General features: G+C 46.6%; 1 protein-coding gene across 3 annotated transcripts in view; it reads right to left on the bottom strand.

Moving 5' to 3' along the window:
* TMCC3 (transmembrane and coiled-coil domain family 3) overlaps window positions 1-18,044 on the bottom strand; it is a 140,412-nt gene that overhangs the window by 79,838 nt on the left and 42,530 nt on the right. Inside the window, exon 1 of one of the 3 annotated variants that reach the window (XM_040557396.1) lies at window positions 17,031-17,221. The exons of 1 other annotated variant lie outside the window; for it this stretch is intronic. The gene's annotated coding sequence lies outside the window, so the exon portion shown is untranslated. Of the gene's footprint in view, window positions 1-17,030; window positions 17,222-18,044 lie in introns of those variants that run through there. One more of the 3 variants, XM_040557401.1, reaches the window with a different exon arrangement.

Below are 18,044 nucleotides of genomic sequence, written 5' to 3'. Positions count from 1 at the left end.
GAAACAAAGTTCACAGCCTTTATGCTCAGCTGTCCGATGGTCTGGGTGAGATCAAGCCCCTTGAGATCCCATTGGGCTCACCAGGACGGTGTGACATGTCAGCACTGTGCTGTGACCGTCTGGCCCACAGGCAGCCAGCACCACAGCCAGGAGTGGCAAACATGAACGGGCAAGCGAACGGTTGCTAGAGGCTGGTGGACTTCCAGAGGAACATCAGGCAGAAAAGCTATTTCCTCTCAGCCTGCGACACATCCCATGGCCATCTGACAGAATTATGTTCCGAGAATACGACGACTCACAAAGAAGTTTCCATCCTGCCCAGTTTGATACGTGGTGGTGTTGCTATTCAAAGTTATTTCCTGATCTGTTTATTCCTAGGCTCCCCCGCAGGGTCTCTTTCTGTCCCCACCCCTCACAGATATCACTCAGACATCTTGTAAGTGCTGTGGCTCCCTGGGGACCGGCTGCCACCTGAATCAGCACAGACGCTCTGGGCCTAATCTTCATGGTTAGGAAGTGGCTTCAGACAGGGGAACAAACAGGACTTGTGTGCCCAACGATTGTCTATCTGAACAGCCCATGAAGAATGGTGCAGGTTACAAATAATAAAAAAATGGAAATAATGTTAGAAAGTAAGTCTTCACAACTGGGGGAGGGAAAGGGAGCAGACAGAAGAGGTTTAGAAGGTCGTTTTTGTGGAGACAAGTTGTGAAGTACAGTGGATGCTACATTTCATTATACTTCCCTTTGATGCACTTGGCTGTGATCACAACTAGAGCTGGTGACCTACCACTGTGATCCGGAGTGGAAATTCCTATGGGCCATTTATTTACATGCCGTGTATGCCTCACAGTGTAATTCGGTTCTTTTAAAAGCACGTCATCTCTTACAAGACTGTTGACCTGGCAAAGTACAAAGGTGAAACTGTTGTGCTTGCTGGAAAGCACATTTCCCCACAAGACAGAGCCCCAGTACTATCAGTGAACTTTCTTTTTTATTCTGTCACGGTAAGGGCTTTTTCAGCTCTACATGAAATTAGGGAAGAATGTAGCATTTTAAAATATTTGCTCAGCATAAATGAGTTGAAATGTGAATACGTTCCTGTAAAGAAGCTTCAAGTTAAGCATGAATAAATACTCCAAGTCCAACACGCTGCAAAAGCTAAGTTCAGCAGCACAGTTTTGTTTCTGCCAATTTAAGTTAAGACAGAGAACGATAACTCTCAGTTTTTGTACAGAAAGTCCTGTTACTTCCTATATGTCGCTGCGTCCAGTCAAAACAAACCTCCTAAAAGTAACCTTTCCGTATCTGGGAGTCCAACTGAGGCCACCAGTGGCAGACGGGTGTTAACACTGCCTCTGGGTAAAGAGGACGGTCATATTCAGGGTATTTTTCCCAAGCCAGTTTTATCTGCGCTGAGAATGAGCCAGCTCGCTCTCCTCTGTTTTCCAGTCTTGACATGATACCGAAAAACTCGCTCGGCTGCATAGTAGCCACAAGCAATAGTAAGAAGATATGTGTGGCACACCTTTTAATGAAGAAATCAAGAAGAAAAGAAAACCCGTTTAGAGAGGATGCATACGCACGTCTATCACATAACGATATAAGGGAAGGGAAACAACTTCCCAGTTTCCCCTTCGGGATCTCTTCACAGATCAGTAGAGAGGCTGCTTGCAGGAGTCCCCTCCATTTCTCACGCTCCACGGGAACGTCGATAACCCCCTCAGGAGGGATGGTCTGAAAGGCACGTACACACGCTGGAGGCAACATATGGGTAATTGATCTCTGTGCATCGCTAGGAAAAGAGCATGAGTCAATGCACCTAGCAGTACAACTCTATCACAACCTGGCAGCTAGACAGCTGGGCTCCCAGTGAGGAAATCAGAAGCAGCTGGAGTTGTCTCTCTGCACCACATTAATCCCCAAGCTATATTGTGTCTCCAGACAAAGGTAGATGGATTTGTCAGTGCTCAGTATTCAACTCCAGAGCCTGCAGCACCCCAGTAGGAGTCAGCAGCCTTCCCTTCTTATCGGAGGCTCCAAGTCTTCTTCTTTTTCCCCAGATTTAGCAACTTCCTGAGGGTTTCCAACAGCCAGGAAAGGCAAGAATCCAAAATGCAAGACCTGGCGTCAAAGGAACAGCTTCTCCAGACAGAGCCATGGCAGGAAGGGGGCAGGCCCTTCGAGGGCACAAGGAAGCGGAGAGGAGAGAGCGGGTGAGAGGAGCGTGGAGCCTCCCAGGGACAGAGCCCAGCGAGCCTGGGGAGCCAGGAGCTGCAGCAGAGGACATGGGGCAGCACAAGGAGGGGAAGCACGTGTGGTCCCGTGAAGCCATCCCGATCCTCCCACCCTCCCGAACACAACCATGGAAGTAGGTGAAGGGGAAGAGAGGCACTACCTGAAGGACCTAAGCAGCTGCAATTCAAGTTGGGGTCAGGCAGCACGAGGTACAGGAACACCTTACTGCCCAGCTGGGGCACCCACCTCCCAGAGCTCGGAAAGAACCTGCTGCAGTCAGCTCACTAAAGCAACCAGGGTGTGCACTGGGGCAAAGTGAGGAGATACATTCAGCACCGACACAGCTCAGTGAGGCCTAGAAATTTCACATGTATGCATTTAGAAGTGAAACGCTAAAAGGAGATGATGATCTTTGGCAGCATTTCCTGGTAAGGTTAATAAAGATATATTTATTTCCCCAAAGATAAAACTTCAGAACTAAAAAAAAAAAAAAAAAAGGAAATAAACAAAAAGGACAAAAAAATAGACTTCAATTCAGTAACCAAATTTAAACTTTTAAGAGGGTTTCTCTTCTGCTTTCCTGTGGAGAGCAGATTGCTCAGTAATCAGACAGGAAAATTGGCTTGAGAAATATTGCCATCCTGTCAGTGGCAGCCTCTTACTTAAATGAAGAGATTTTTCCTTCTGGTGAACAGCCACGTTAGCATCTCATGGCTGTGCATACGTGTCAGATAGTTTAATCAGTGCTATTAATTCCTCATATTTACCTACAGAAGAGGCTCATGTTCGCACTTGGAGGAATGAGGCCACGATCATGCTTACTGGAGGTGCTCAAGAATGTCCTGACCCCATTTTCTCCCGATTGCTTAAAGCCCCTTGGTTTTTGTGACTGAACGCCACAACATTCAAGCACTCCAGTCGTGAGGTGTCTTCTGTTCTGATACCTGGATATGGAGCACCTACAGAAGGGCTGACACGTCCTGACTCCATCCACACAATGAACTTACACCTTCCACAGTGAACACTGCCAGCAGTCCTCTAGGCCGCGGGGTCACGGACGTGTTGTCCCACATGCTGTCTGCTCATGATAAGCACTGGTTTCAGCTCTGGTCAGCTGTATCTCGGGATGTGTTTTCCTCACTTGAAATGTAAGTAAGGCTTACAATGCCACCGTGTAGAAATTCGATTTCTATAACTATCACTAAATTTCCTTCTCAAAGATAGTGTAAAAGACTAGAGCAGAGTACATATCATCCAGATCTGAAACTGAAAACATGTACATTTTCATAACATACATTGGAACACGCTAGAGCAATTTGTCAGCTAACAAAATCCAGAAATGATACTAAAATGTAAGTGCTAAATCATTATTTTTACATTGATGCCATATTTTAGTGCAGAGCATTGAAGCTCTTTAAACACATTAATGGATTAAGCTTCATAAGACTGAGTTTTAAACAATAATTAGCCAGCCAGTATAGGTCAAACAATGAGAAATACATAGAAAAAAATTAATGCTGATTTGGTTTTGATATCTCTGAATGCTATCAAATTATAAAGAGTAACTCATACTAATTGCAATGCCATACATGATTAATTGCACACTCTCAATCCTGAGATTTTTTCCAAATGAATCCTTACAAGTGTTTCTCTCTCTATGAAAATTTCCCCCCAGATCTACATTTTTAAGACTGACTCTCACTCTGCTTTCTGACCGTGTTTCTCTGTGATGATTTGCTCAGTACACATGGAAAGTGAATATCCGTGTTGGAAGCAGGCTCCTGATTTCTGTTTTTCTAATTCTGTGCTCTGATGCCTTCCTTTCTAATGTAAATATTTTCTAGGATTCCCAAATCACAGATGGAAACTGCCTGTTTCTCATTTAGCTTTAATTACCCCTCGCTCAGTCTGAGCCTTTATGCAGAGTGGCCTTGCCCTCTGGAGTATTACAGCCTTAAAAGTTTCTGCTGCAGAATCAGTGACTGTATCTCCAACACCGCACGGCTCCTTTTCTGAACCAGACTCAGCGGGCTTCACACCGAGCATCTCCTGGTCGTGCTTTAGAAGCGTAACAGAAAGCAAGTGCTCTTTAACAACAGAGCTGAGAAAGAAAACGAGAATACAGATTATTTGTGAATAAAACCTAAGGGCGCTCAAGGAAGATTTCCAACATATGAAGCTGCCACTCATTTAGAAAAGCTACACAACCTCTGATTAATGCTAACTGCAACTCGGAGATACTACAGCCACCGGAGGGCTAACATTTTACTATTCATAGAGAAGGTACAAGCTGAGAGACCTCAGACATTAGCTACAGGGTTCAAACACAGTACATGTCCCAGTGTTTACCCAAACTTTCATGAAATTGGGGTTCCTGTTATCAGTCCTCTGTAAGGCATAGGCCTGGTTGTTTCTTCAGTAAGACATCAGCACTATTTTGCTTCTCAAAAACCAGTTCACATTTTCAGTTGTAGTAAATGCCATCTACATGACCCATGTGCATACCGAGTGTCTGATCTCTGTGAAACCAAATGCAAATCCAGCCAACTACCTGGCCCGCAGGCAAGGCAGATACTCAGTAACCAGGCCACCAGAAGGGAATATCGACCCCAGTCCCCCTCAGCCTGGGACTGGACTGTGGTCTCCATCTAAAGATATGTTTGCGTAAATACTGGCTAGCAGGTTATCTACGTAACTCTGCACAACTTGTTCTAAAAAGCAGCGTTATTGTATACTCGGAGGCCTGCTGATTCACGACGAGAGAAACAAGCTATGCAACAAAAACTTGAACAACGTCATATCCAAAAATAGCCAGCAGTTCAGACCAATGCAGTAATAGCATTGTAATATTGGTACTAATTACAGGCCAACGATTGCAGACCTTAGAGCTAAGAGCAGATTTCTGAAACAAGCCAGAACAAGATGTACTCATAAAGACAAAACACTGTGGGATGCTATCACGAAGATGGCTGCATCAGATCAGCCTCATACTGAGATGCAGGGAGAATCTCTTAAATCATTAGCAAAGCCGCAGCATCTCATTATTTTTAATAGCTCTTGAAATGAACACCAGTGCCAAAGTACCTACAAATATCCCTGCCCAGTAATCTCCAGGGTTCAGCCCTGGGCTCCACCATGCCAGACTTCACTGACGGGATTAGGCAGGCTGAAGCGAACGCACAATTAATAACTCGCAGCACACCTTCTTCCCCAGCTTCGCCTGCCCCATCTGGAACGATGCTCCCACCTCTCCTCCAGGTGCTGTTGCCAGCTCTTGTGCTCCGCGTGTCTCCTACTTAACAAGAGCTTCAGTGAGTGCACAGCAGCATAACCCCAGTGCTTCCAGCAAAGCTGCATCACCATCCACTGGTTCGTGGTGCAGGCACAAGGCACGACATGCGGAGAGGAGAGGCTTGCAGCGCCCCGTGGCACTCTTTGCACGGGGGAAGAGGGGAGGAGAGCTGGAAGCATCGGGGGCAGGCAGAGAGCCTGCCGGGGAGGAGGAGGAATGGAAAGGGACGCTTGAGGAGACCAAGGACAACCTGAGATGGGAGAGAGCAGCAAAGTGTGCTTGCTGGGACACTGTGGAAAGAGGGTGCTCCTGAAACACAGGAGAACTGTCGGCCCTTGCAGAGGAGCTGGAGGAGGAGGAAGAAGATCACAGACTGGGTAAGGAGGAAGTGAGAAATCATGTCCTGAAACAGGGAAGCTTCTCCAGCGCTTGGCTGCTCTCCTGCCCTGCTAACCAAGAGGCAGTGCCAGGCACCAGCCAGTCACAGAAACACGACTGAGGAGCTGGTGCAGCTCCACCGGGCTGGCTGAGCACGCACGCATCGGCTTCCCCACGTCCCCCAGGGAGGAGCAGAGCTGAACACACACGTGCCTTCTGGCTGCCTCGCGTCTCACTTCTGTCCTTTCAGCCAGATAAAGCCTGTCTTGGAAAGCCACGAGAGTAAGCCTGGGCAAGCAGGGCCTGCACGCTCTGCCACGCTTCCCAGGACGGCAAAACACGCGTGCTGCATCCACCTGGGGTACAGCCTGCCCCACGGGGAGCTTGGTCGGGGCACACCGCAACAGCAGTACCCCGAGGGACAGGGAAATAAGGGCAATGACTGCACCGGTCATCTGAATGAAGCAAATGGCATTCATCGCTGCTCTTCATCTAGCATTCTAGCTGTGTTTTCCTCATTTTCTAATGTCACCACTCAATCCCTGAACCGCGCATCTCTCTGAGGGCATTACTGCATGAGACTCCCTGAGTGCTCAAACTTCCCTAGAGTTATCTCAAATGCATTAGAAAGTAACAGGGTACGGTTTTACCGGAGGGAAAACGAGACACAAATATCAACGCCATAATATCCACCAATTTTGGTTTCATTCTGTACAGAACTTTGCACTTTGCAGCACTTAATACATTGTAAAGTGCATCTCTAATTGGTATGGTTTGCAGTAGGCTCGCTCAGTTATTCTGCAGATCTTCTAAGGAGACAGAAAGTTCTCTGAGGAGCAGGACTGAAGTCTGGCTTCCTGAACTCTGGTGTGTTTGTGAACCCTGATTTAAGCTTTTCCCAGAACTGACTTCCACCTGTCTGCTTTTTGGGGCCAAAATTGGTGTTCTAGAGCTCTCTGCCTGCACAAAAAAGGAGAAATCCTCATCCTCCTCCTTCCGGGCTGGACACACCAGCATGCTGCAGAGCATCCTTCGGCCCTTTTGGGAGCAAGCAGTCTGGTGCTTAGCTGCCCTCAGGGGAAGATAAACCCATCAGCACAACCCAGGGACTGTCGTAACCCTTGGGTCAGCAAGGGGTAAGGGATGAGAAGGATATCTGCGTTTCTGTGCTTGTGTTTTAAAGCAAAGGGTCTCAAAGACCAGCAAACAGACAACACCAAACTATTCTCCTTAATCTTGCCCTAAAAACAGATGAACTGATGCTCTTTTTCTCAAATTCTTGATGAAGTATTCATCCCAAGTCAGATGCTCAGCACTATCATATCTGCTCAAACACTCAAAGGATTGCAAAGCTCCTAGCACAGGAACGCGAGCCTTCCAGCGCACGGTTCCAACGCCCGTGGTTTTGTGATGAATCCGCACCAGTGCTAAAGGACCCAGCTCCTGCATCCCTGTCATCAGATGAATACAGCAGCATGAATAAAACAATGCAGCACTTCAAAGTTTTTAGCCCTCCTAGAGAAAATGTGAAATGTGATCTCGGTACGTCTGAAGGCTCAGAAATCAAAAGACAAACGAAGAAAGCCTGTTTTGTTTGGCTGGGTTTTTCTGGTCAGTCTCCTGGTCTGGCAAAGATTGCTGCCCCGGGATTTTTTTTTTAACACTTGACATTAACAGTTCAGTTATTTGCCCCAAAATACCACCTCTTCAGATTCTAACTATAGTGGCACTCTGAAAAGTAAAAAAAGAAATAGATTACAAGTAGAGCTAGCCCTAAATATAAAAAATAAGGTTAAAAAAATGAATAAATGCTAATTTTACCTCCCTCCTTGTGCCCACTAAAATTTGAATATGAAAAAAGGTCTTTTCTGTATCACATTTAATAGACTTTTTTCCACTACATGAGTTTGTAACAGCACATTTGAATCCTGCTCATGGAAAGTTTTTGTCCCATCACTGCGCACAAAGGCATACATTGAAAACAAAACCAGAAGTTGCCAGTGAGAGTCACACTTCAATTAAAAACCTTTTTGGTTACAAAGTAGGTTATTTTCAGCTTGTAAACGGGGTCAGAACCATTTTCTCTTTGAGAACTGTCCTGCAAGCATTCTTGCACCTGTGTAACTTTATTTGCATGAGCGCATTGTGGTATTTCTTGCAAGAAGTTACTTGCTTGCTGAGACAGATGTGAAATCTGTTTCTTGGACAGTGAATAACACGGCATCTGCATTTAGTCAACATGATTAAAAAGAAACTGCTACATCATTACTTTTGGCACTGAAGGTTTTCTGGAAGCGTTCACTCCAAAAGGAGCGGCGATCCTTTATCCTTTCTGCCTGCCTGGCGAGGACAGCTTCACCACCAGCGGCCGAGCTCGGCATCAGGGGGCTGGAGTCCCAGTTCTAGGTGGGGAATGAACTTTCTTTCTATCCTTAAGGTTAGCCTTTCTGGAAAATGTGGCTTCCTGCTCTTTAAACGTATTACCTCCCTAAATAGAAGGCAGAATTCATTGCTTCTGAAGCAGTCGGTATTAAACCATGATAAGGACCATAAAAAATCTGGAAAGCAAAACTTAGACGGTCTTATTGATCGGTCTTTATCCTATCGAAGATAGATAGTTTAAAAAGTGGGATACCATTTACTTTTCTAAGGGTTTTTCTCGTTGACAGATTTCTTAAAAATAAACTGTTCATAAAATGCTTGGCTTATGGCAAATCTTGACTTCAGTAAAAAATGGGAATGCTCAGCCTATGCAGTTTTGACATTTACACAAATCTTTAACATCTCTACATTTCAAACCTTGAGTTAGCTTACGCTATGAGATTAAGAAAGCAAAAGAAGAGGTCAAAGCAAAAGGACATTTTTTATCAGTCGGATCTGAACTTTCCTCTCCCTTCCAAGACAACTGATTTACCGACATTTAAACGTTTTTAAATACAGCTTAAAGTTAACGTTTTTAAAACTGGTATTTCAGTTCATTTCGTGAATTCTGGCTCAACTAGAGTTTAAGGGAGACTTTTGCACTTTGTGGTAAAACAGGTTTCGGTCCAAAGAAAAATGTGGATCTATTTGATCCTAACAATTGTCTTTGTTTGATCTCTCAGCGTGCTGCCATTTTTTTAGCATGGTTCGAGCAGTCTCACTGGTGGCATGTGAGCACAAGAAAACGAGGCACTAGACCAGAGCTCTGCTCGGCACCAAGGGAATGTGGAAAATGTGCAAGGAGGTTCAGGTGCCTTCCAGCTCCCCGGTCCTTAGCGCTCTGGTGTCCCTCAGCACAACCCCCTGAAGTAACCCTGCTGATCCGGGCACACCAATAGCACCCAAACGCTGGTGCTGCCACCTGGGCGTTTGTAGGGGAAGGGAAGGCTTGGCCAAGCCTTCTCAGCCGAGGTTAAGGCTGCTCGAGTTAGTACAAAGCGGGGTGCCCACAGGTTGAGCCCGCACCCACCGCTTTTCGAACAGACTCAACCTTTTCTAAATATAAAATCCAGTCTTACAGCTGTGGGATGCATCGGCATACCCGGCACTTGTGTTCGAGCTCTGGGCGCAGCACAAAGCCCTCACCTTGGACAAACTGGCTGGGGCAGAGGACCCCGGAGACCTATGGTGACATGGGGTCTGCTGAGCACACCCGAGCCCAGCTCACCCACCTCGACCGTCGCCCACACAGGGCGATTCAGGCCCTTGGGTACAAAAAATGAGCAAATCCACTCTGAAGCACGGTGCAGAGCGGAGGATGTGGCACCCAACTACCACTTGCAGCTTGCCACATAGCTCATCTTCAAATTGTCTGGGGAAACGTCAGAGCGTGGGCATGAGATGGGAAGTGATCGGCCTGCAGCTCACTGGGCTGTAGCGCATCAGCTGTGCTATCACGACTGGCTGTGCGCACACTCCCTGCACACCCCAGCTACAAAGCACTGCACCCTCAACGTGCCCCACATGAAGGCACAGTCCTCTGGTTTAAGCCACAAGACTCATGCCTCAAGCAGGCGCACACACAGCTGCCAGGGCTCAGCTGCCAGGTAGGGATGAATCCAGAGAAAGCAATTCAATCAATTCTGGTTTTGCGTCCATATCCTAACGCAGATTACCTTCCTATGCGTTAGCAGGGTGAAATCAGAGCTACGAATGTTGTGGCAATGCTGCCAAAATGACAGGAAGAAAATGAATGCCATGTTTTTTCTCTTGTACACTAGAACCCATGTCAGGAGAGAGTGTGATCGTCCTTTCAGTGGGGACGGGGCTCCGGCCATGCCCTGCCTGCACGCTGCACGCAGAGCTGCCCGCAGAAACCACCTTCTAGAGACACGAGCAGAATCACAGCTGGCAGAGTGAGAAATGCGAGTTAAGGAGTGCGAGCACCATATGGCACAATTTCCTCTCGTTTCAATCCACTTCACATCTTGTAGTTGAAAAAAAAAATCACATGCTCTCCAGTTTACTGGAGGAGAATCAGGTTACAGTCATGGCAGAGACTAACCCATCAACTCAGCATTCACTCAGTGCGATTAATAAATGTGAAGAGACACCAACCTGCGACTGGCACGAAAGATAAAAATGCACTGAAAAACATCATGGAGAAAAGTGGTATTCCTCTCTCAAATGAGGATTTATTCATAACGCACAAAAACAATTCACAAGCTGTTCAGAATCATCTGTGCAGTACGAAATTAATCCAGCAATATCTGCAGGCAAGCCCTGCCCGGGTAGGACCGCTGCCCCTCTTTTTGTGAGGCAAAGCTCTCGAGCAGGGCAGAGCAGCACTGCAGGGACGGCAGAGCTGTCACATCGCTGAGAGGTCGCTGCTGTGGATTCAGTGTCATTTGACAGAAGTTAAGCAAGCATCTTTTAATCAGTAAACATCCAGTAAAAAAAAATAAAAACATTTGTGGGAGGAAACAGGGCAAGGTGCAGGGAAATTAGTATTTCCGTGGTTCTTTGGAAATTAGGAAAGAAGCAACACATTGCAGGCATCACCAGAAGCCTGTGGCAGAACGAGGAGGAGAACTTCCAGTTCTGGATCAGCATCAGGCCTCTGCTCGGCTCTGCACCTAGGTTGCCCCTCAGTGCTCTGGAGCTGGCCCCGGGGCACGGGGCTGTGCGCAGGGCAGCAAGGCTGGCACGCTGCGGGGACAGGGACGGGGACGGCTGGGCCACCCTGCCTCCTGTCACCCGAGGCACCAGCTACAAGCAGCACGGAGCACTTGGGAGAACCCTAACGCAGGCCATTAAGCGCTGAATTTCAATGTATTTGCCTAATTTCTTATGTATTTTTTAAACACTATGAATGACTTCAAGTCTCCATCGCAGAACAAAGACACCGAAAAGCCGGGTATGGTCTCCCTAATGGAAATGCAGAGCTGAACAACATGTTTGTCAGCGAGCAAATCCCCCGGTGAAGGGTCTGACTCATAAAGTAATGAAACAATTACTGTTAGACGCTATTATTTATTACTTATAACACAGTGGCACTTCCAGCCTAGGACAAGCTCCCACTGTGCCTGGCACAATACAAACACTAAGCAGAATACATAATTCAGGGGTTTTTATTCGGAGAGATACAGCCTTATGCCCGATCCCAGTCTTCAAAGAAACGCAAACAAAAGTGATATTTATAATAAAATTAGCAACGGCAGCAGCTATTCGTGCTGTTGGGAGGGAGACGGGTCATTCAGTTTGGGAGTGCCACCCCTCCTTCCCCCAAAGCGCTGCGAGGAGTTCACCTGCTTGGAAGGGGCAATGCAGGTGGGGAGCACCGGGGCTGGCGCACCGCCTTTTGCCTCTGGCAAAAGTGGCTGGAAAAGCAAATTAAAAGGCAAAGGCAGCCCCTGACCACGCTAGCCTGAGAGAGCGGGGAGAGGATAATACTTAGGAACAAACCACGCTGAGAGGCAGCAACCCCTTGTCCTCAAGGGGTTCCTTGCAGCTGAGGGAGGGAGAATGGATGCCGAGCACGGGGAAGTCAGCGCTGTCACACTGAGGACTGCTCTCCTCCGGCAGCTGGGAGAAGCTTCATTACTGAAGTGATTTGCTATCATGTGAAAAGAATCACATAAATACCACAGGGAAATTCATCGTGGAGTCACGGTAATGAAGAATATGATACAAGGGGCTGTCTCTCTCTTTTAATTTACTGCATCCATTATTATTTTGCCTCTTAACATGTGTCCCCTGAAGATAAATGCTTTCCTTTTAAAATATCAGCGTGATCCAAAGCCTGCTGAAGTCTCCAGAAACGCACAATTCATCTGGACTTCAAATGAGGCCATAAATTTGAGGGAAGGGGCTCAGGTTTTTTTTTTTTTTTTTTTTTTTTTTTTGCAACCATTTACACACTTTGCCATAAATCCCAGCGTATTCTAAAAGCCAGGTGCTGGAAAGCTTTTCTCTCTTCTTCTGAAGATTTTGGACATATTTACATACAGGCTTAGCAATGCCAATTAATGTGTCAGCTGCAGAAAGATAACTGCCCTTACTTTTTTCCCATGACACAACTAAACCATACAGTAACTTTGCTCGAAGACATCACAATCTCAGTTCACAAGGACAAAACTAACAGGGAGTGGAATCTGATCCAGAAACCATATAAAAAAGAAAGTAACCAAAGCACTTTACCCATTAATAATGCAATCACACTGCAATATCCCAGTTTAAAAAAAAAAAAAAAAGACATTTTTCTCAGAGCATGTATGTTCTCATTTTCCATTTGAAGTAAATGTGTGCAATGTTCAGCTCAGCTGTGCATGAAAGGAAGGGCGTGAGGCAGAGCTCTCTTGTTTGAGGTAATGAAATCCAACTCAGGTCACTACACAGAGACATGGCTATAAAAGCAGTAGTCATAAAACTGAGGAGAAAGAAAAAATACCGGAAAAAACACTGTACATCATCTGTACTTTAAAGTAGAAGAACCAACCAATGCTTTTGAAGGTTTTGGGTGCAAAACCATGAATAATCTAGAAATGGGAGATTTAGAATGAAGCGTGACAGGTTCGCAGTGAAAGCGTTCAGAGGGGTAAATTTGGAGTGCGTGCAGTTACCGCTGCTTTCTGGAACTTATCTACCTAGAATATACAAAGAGTCAATGGACCTTGAGAATGATCTGAAAGGAGCAGAAGTAACCATAATTTTTGTTTCCATTCTATTCACTAATGAAAATTTTGCCAGTGACACGGAGTGCAATACCTCAGTTATGCGCGACATCAGCTAAATCCTACAGCTCCAAAAAGTACAAACCATTCTTTCTTCTGCATTTCCCCCCTTACAAACTTCCCTTTTTCTGCCTCCTGTTTAGTAAGGACACGGATTAGTTGGCCAAGTCATCCTGACTGGAAGTAACACAGCCTAGAGCCAGAAAGCAAGAGGAAAGCAGTGTTTACAGCTCAGGACTGGTGAAAATCTGCAAGGCTTGAGTGGCTGACACTTTGGGGGACATTTTGTGTTACGCTTTTAATTTTCCAGAAGAGGGCTACAAGTGCACATGGGTGTCAAGCAGAAAATTCATCAGTTCAGTCTTCTTCTTTATCTGCCTTTTACCAGTCCTAATGGAAAAAAAAGATCCGACTTTGACAGAGGTGCAAGAGCACCTGAACTGATTGTCTCAAGAAGACAGGCACCAGCTTAGGTCACCCAGGGACGTTTCCTTGCGAGCACTCCAGACAGCCAAAATCAAAAGCAGTAAGAAAACCTGCTGAAGGGAAAGCCATACTTAAGTCTTGGGTATCTGCTAGTGGATTCCTTCCTTTTTCCTTGGTACTTTCTCACAAGGCTAAAAATACTCTAATGGTGAAAGCCATTAATAATGAAGATAACTTGACACCAAATCCTGCAACACAAATAACTGTTTAAAGGAGTAACAGCAACACAAAGGTCTGGTTAACATCGTATCCCTTGCTGAACCCAAAATAGCATCTAATTAACAAGACACAGGGCAAAATAGGGGCTTGCATTAAACCCAGTGCCAATGCAGTCTCTCGGCTTTTCTTACACACAACTGCACCACTTTTCACTGGTTCCTGGTTCACAGAAGTAGAGACATTTTAGAAAGCCACGACCTGCAACTCTGGTCTGCTGCATCACATGGGACACAGAAATCACCCAGGAATCCCCCCGGTGGAGAGGCGACTTCACCCGAGCCTCGTGACTGAACGCTGACCTCAACTCATTTGTAGTTGAACTAATTCCCAGGCCTGACTCTGATTCACGCAAAGGCTGGTCTACACCCACTCCAAGCGTTTTTAACCTTCTTGGACAGACTGGGGGTGCCACAGAGGAAACAACAGTGAAGCCCTGTGCTTCTTGGGAAGGTGTCTCACGCTTCGTGTCTTGACCTCTTACTCTCTTAAACGTAATTCCCTCCCAGCACAGGCTCTCCGAGGTGCATAATTCAGAGGAGAAGGTCAATCTCCCAATCTGTTACTATTCCTGACTTAAATCGTTATGTGAATCTCAGACTGGAGCAGTAGAAGGCTGGAGAACAGCACACCTCTCGCCCCAGGACTTATATCAATTCATGCACACGGCTCCGAAGTGGACACGGCTCCGAAGCTAGAGGGGAGCTGCTGCCTTTCAGGCAGCGTGACTGGCAAAAACCGGGCTGAAATGGATGCAAATGCTACAGCACCCGTCTTCCCCAGAGGAACCACGTTAGGTCAGGGGAAGCCAAGGGCAACTGCTCACTGATATTTGCAATAATCACACCATTACAATACATTACGTTTAAGAGGTTCAAAATCCAAGCGCAAGTCAGGCCAGTTTCTCCCCAGGGATTTAATAGCCTCCCTTTACCTATATGTTTTTAACATGCATGCTACATTACCGGTCACTACAGATAATCATCCCTTCCAGGGAGGTTGGGATCCCATTTCTTAAATCTTCTCATACTAAGAAAACCATTGGATGGCATAAGAGAGAAACGAGACCTTGCAGTTTTCCTTCTTACAGTAAGGTAACCCCGTTGCTGTTCGCCCTCTTCCACCCACAGCAGGAGAAGACCATCCACTCCCCAGGGGCTGCAGTAAGCACGCCTGAGTGCTGCACGTGTCCCCCATGAAATTTCACTTGTGTTCACCCAGGCCACTCAGACAAGCTCCAGGAAAACAAGCATGCCCCACAGAAATAAAGACTGATCACTGGGGCTTACCCAGCAGCAGGGCTTTCTGACAGTGCAGGAAGCAGAGCAGCTTTGCCGCGTCCCATCTGCACCACGGGCGGCAGCCGGGGAACAGGCAGAGCGAGGAGAGGCCCAGCACTAGGCAACACCTGCTATTCTCCTCACACGTTTACACACACACGTTACAGCAGTGCCTGAGCAGGAGGAGACGTTCCCTGGGGCCGCCACGTGGAGCAGGGAAGAGTGGGCACAGCTCTGCCCTTGGTGAAGCAGCAGCCAGGGGCCTCCGTGAGCCATCCCTGAGGTGCTCGAGGCTTTCACCGACAGCTCTGCAGCCTGAACACTGGCAGAGCAAAAGAGCTCCTGCAGTCCCAGAAGTCAGTCACCCACATCCACCTCACCTGCTCGTTTGAATTACCCTGCGCATGTTCACCTACACAACCTAGAGGCTGCAAACTGTCTTATTTTTCAAACAGATTGTAAGTTGTCTTATTTATAACACTGCAAGGTGGCTGTAGTTAAAATCCCCTTGATTACCAGTGGCCACGAGAGGGCTGACCTGGGCTGTCCCTGTCTCAGACCCCGCTGTGGAAAGTTAGGCCAGGTGCACCCCAACTGATACTGCGATGGAGCAGGAGTCCCCGCTGGGCTTCCCAGCTCCCAATGCTTTGCTGCTCTGCATTTAAAAAATAATAATAAAATATTTTTCAAAATCAATTTTGCTTGCCTGTGTGTTTTCTAATTCTGGTTTTCTTCCCTGAATTGGGAAAAAAAACACCTGAATTGTTTTCCCAGCCCTTACTCGCTTAACGTCAGCTGCTTTCTGTCCTCTGCATGCATTTGTTGCTCACGTAAACTACTCCTATTCCTCTTTGGGTTTGCTTGTAAAAAACCCAGCCTTTTCCCACCCACAAAATGCATTTACTTCATGTGACCATGCTGTCAGGGGATACTGTGAAATAACTTGTTCCACTTTCAGTTAGTGTCCTCCCTCCGTCTCGCAGAACAACACCCCCACCCCGAAGCACCAGGTTACTGTACTGTCAATTGCTATTCAGGATTTAAAGAACCCCTTAAATCCCAAAGTATGTTCCCTTTCTGAAGTAAGAAATGTCATGTTGTCTTCTCATATAATCACTACAATAAAAATGGGGTATCTTGACTATTGTAGCAGGTATCAGAACAAAAAAAATATTACATTAAAAGGAATCGATAACTCTAAATGATTTTAACCGGCTTTAAAAATTAGTACTAGATAAAACAGGCCAAGACCCACTCTGATAAATTACTTGCTCATTTATAACACTGTGTTCTGTATCTGGGCATTCAAGTCAGTGCCAGTGAAACTGGTCTCCTGGGCCAATTTTTCCAAAAAATATGATAATAGATTCATAAGCTGAGTCAACCGCTAACTTGAGTGATGAATGCTCAAGACTAGCCCTTGCAAAACAAGAGATGAGTGAGGAGCATGACAAATACATATAGAACACCGTAAATGCAAGTCTTTCTCTGCTTTTCCAAATGGAAGGAAAATTGTGAGGTACATGAAGCCAAACTACTGCATTTGCCAGTAAGTGCTGCAAACAAGGACTAAAGCAATGCTGATTGACCTATTTTCTGACCTTGCATGAACTTCAAAAGTACAGCAACTCCCATAAATACTGGTATTATCACATACAGCTCGTGTCATACCATTAATCACTGGTAGCTATTACTGCCAAATGCCTGACAGTCAGGATGCAAACACAGTCCGTCCTACGTAACAGCCACCTCTGCAGGCTGACTACTGCTTGTTTAGCACACACACGGCACGGCTCACTTGTGAAGGCAAAGAGTAAGACTGCTCTAAAAGGGCAGAAGGCACGGTCAGACTAAAAGCTGGAGGATCTGGAGAACATCTTGGTTCTCAGACCACCACCGCAGCAGACCACCTAGTCGCGGCTGGAAAAGCAGATAAAAGCAGTATCTAATAGAGAAAAGTTGTATTCCGAAAGCCAACAGCATTACCTAAGCAGTGCAGAAGGACAGTGCTCTTCCACCACGGCGAACTGCTGGAGAGGTGGATGTTTTCAGCCTGGTTGTAATGCTCGTATGAGTTATTCCCTGGAGAGAAATGAAAGCGTGAGCTGAGACGATAGGGCTGCTTCAGTTTCTGGAAGTGCAACCCAGCCGTGGTCTGTCTGCTAAAGATAGCCCGAGAGTCTTCCTCAAAGCCAGGCTCCTCTGCACACACAGAGCAGGCGTGAAGGCAAAGCCTCTCGCGCTGCTGGAGCACGTCCTGCCCAGCACCGAGCTGACACCAGGTATCAGCCTACTCGCCCCGGCTGTCCAGGACGTGCAGAAGGTGCAGGAGGACGCACAGTGCCTCCACTTTTTCTGAAGGCTGCTCTTTCAGAGCCAAAGTGTGTGAGCAACCTTTCCTGTATGAGTTTTGGTAGCTGAGTGACAAGGTTGGGGTCCCAGCACGAGCACACTGGAGGCAGAAACTGCAAGAAGGAGCTGAGTTTACTTCCAGTTGTGCTTTTTTTCTTCGTAAACATCACTAAAAAGCCTGCAAAAATATGTAGACTGGTTTGAATTTCCATTGCAAGATTTGTAGGGCCAACGAGAGAAAGATAAGCCCTTTGCTCCTCCTCCTCCCTGCCCAGACACACAGCCACTCGCTTGAGGAAAAGCCCGACAGACACAGTGCTCGCAGACTGCAGATGCCCTGAGCTCTCACAGGGGTAGACCAGCTGTGTCTCACTCTCAGGCTATTACTCAGTTTATTCTTTTGTTCTTATAATTTGACTAATGCACTTCTAGATCAAACAAAAGAGTAAGGCAATTGTCAGTGTGCTGCACTGAGGAGCAAGCTTCTCTGGAGGAGTACAACCAGCGGCTTGTCTTTTTTTCTTATCAGACTATTTTTTTCCAAAACACTCCAGGTCTTATTTTTCTGGCCAGATCAGCCCTGCTCCCTGCATTAACTGCATCCAAGAGGCACACCCCACACAGCTGTACCACTTCTCCAGCCTCCTC

Source organism: Cygnus olor, chromosome 1 (assembly GCF_009769625.2).
Source record: "Cygnus olor isolate bCygOlo1 chromosome 1, bCygOlo1.pri.v2, whole genome shotgun sequence".
Lineage (NCBI taxonomy): Eukaryota > Metazoa > Chordata > Aves > Anseriformes > Anatidae > Cygnus > Cygnus olor.
The sequence above is the reverse complement of the archived record's forward strand: the minus strand, read 5'-3'. Positions and strand labels throughout refer to the sequence as shown.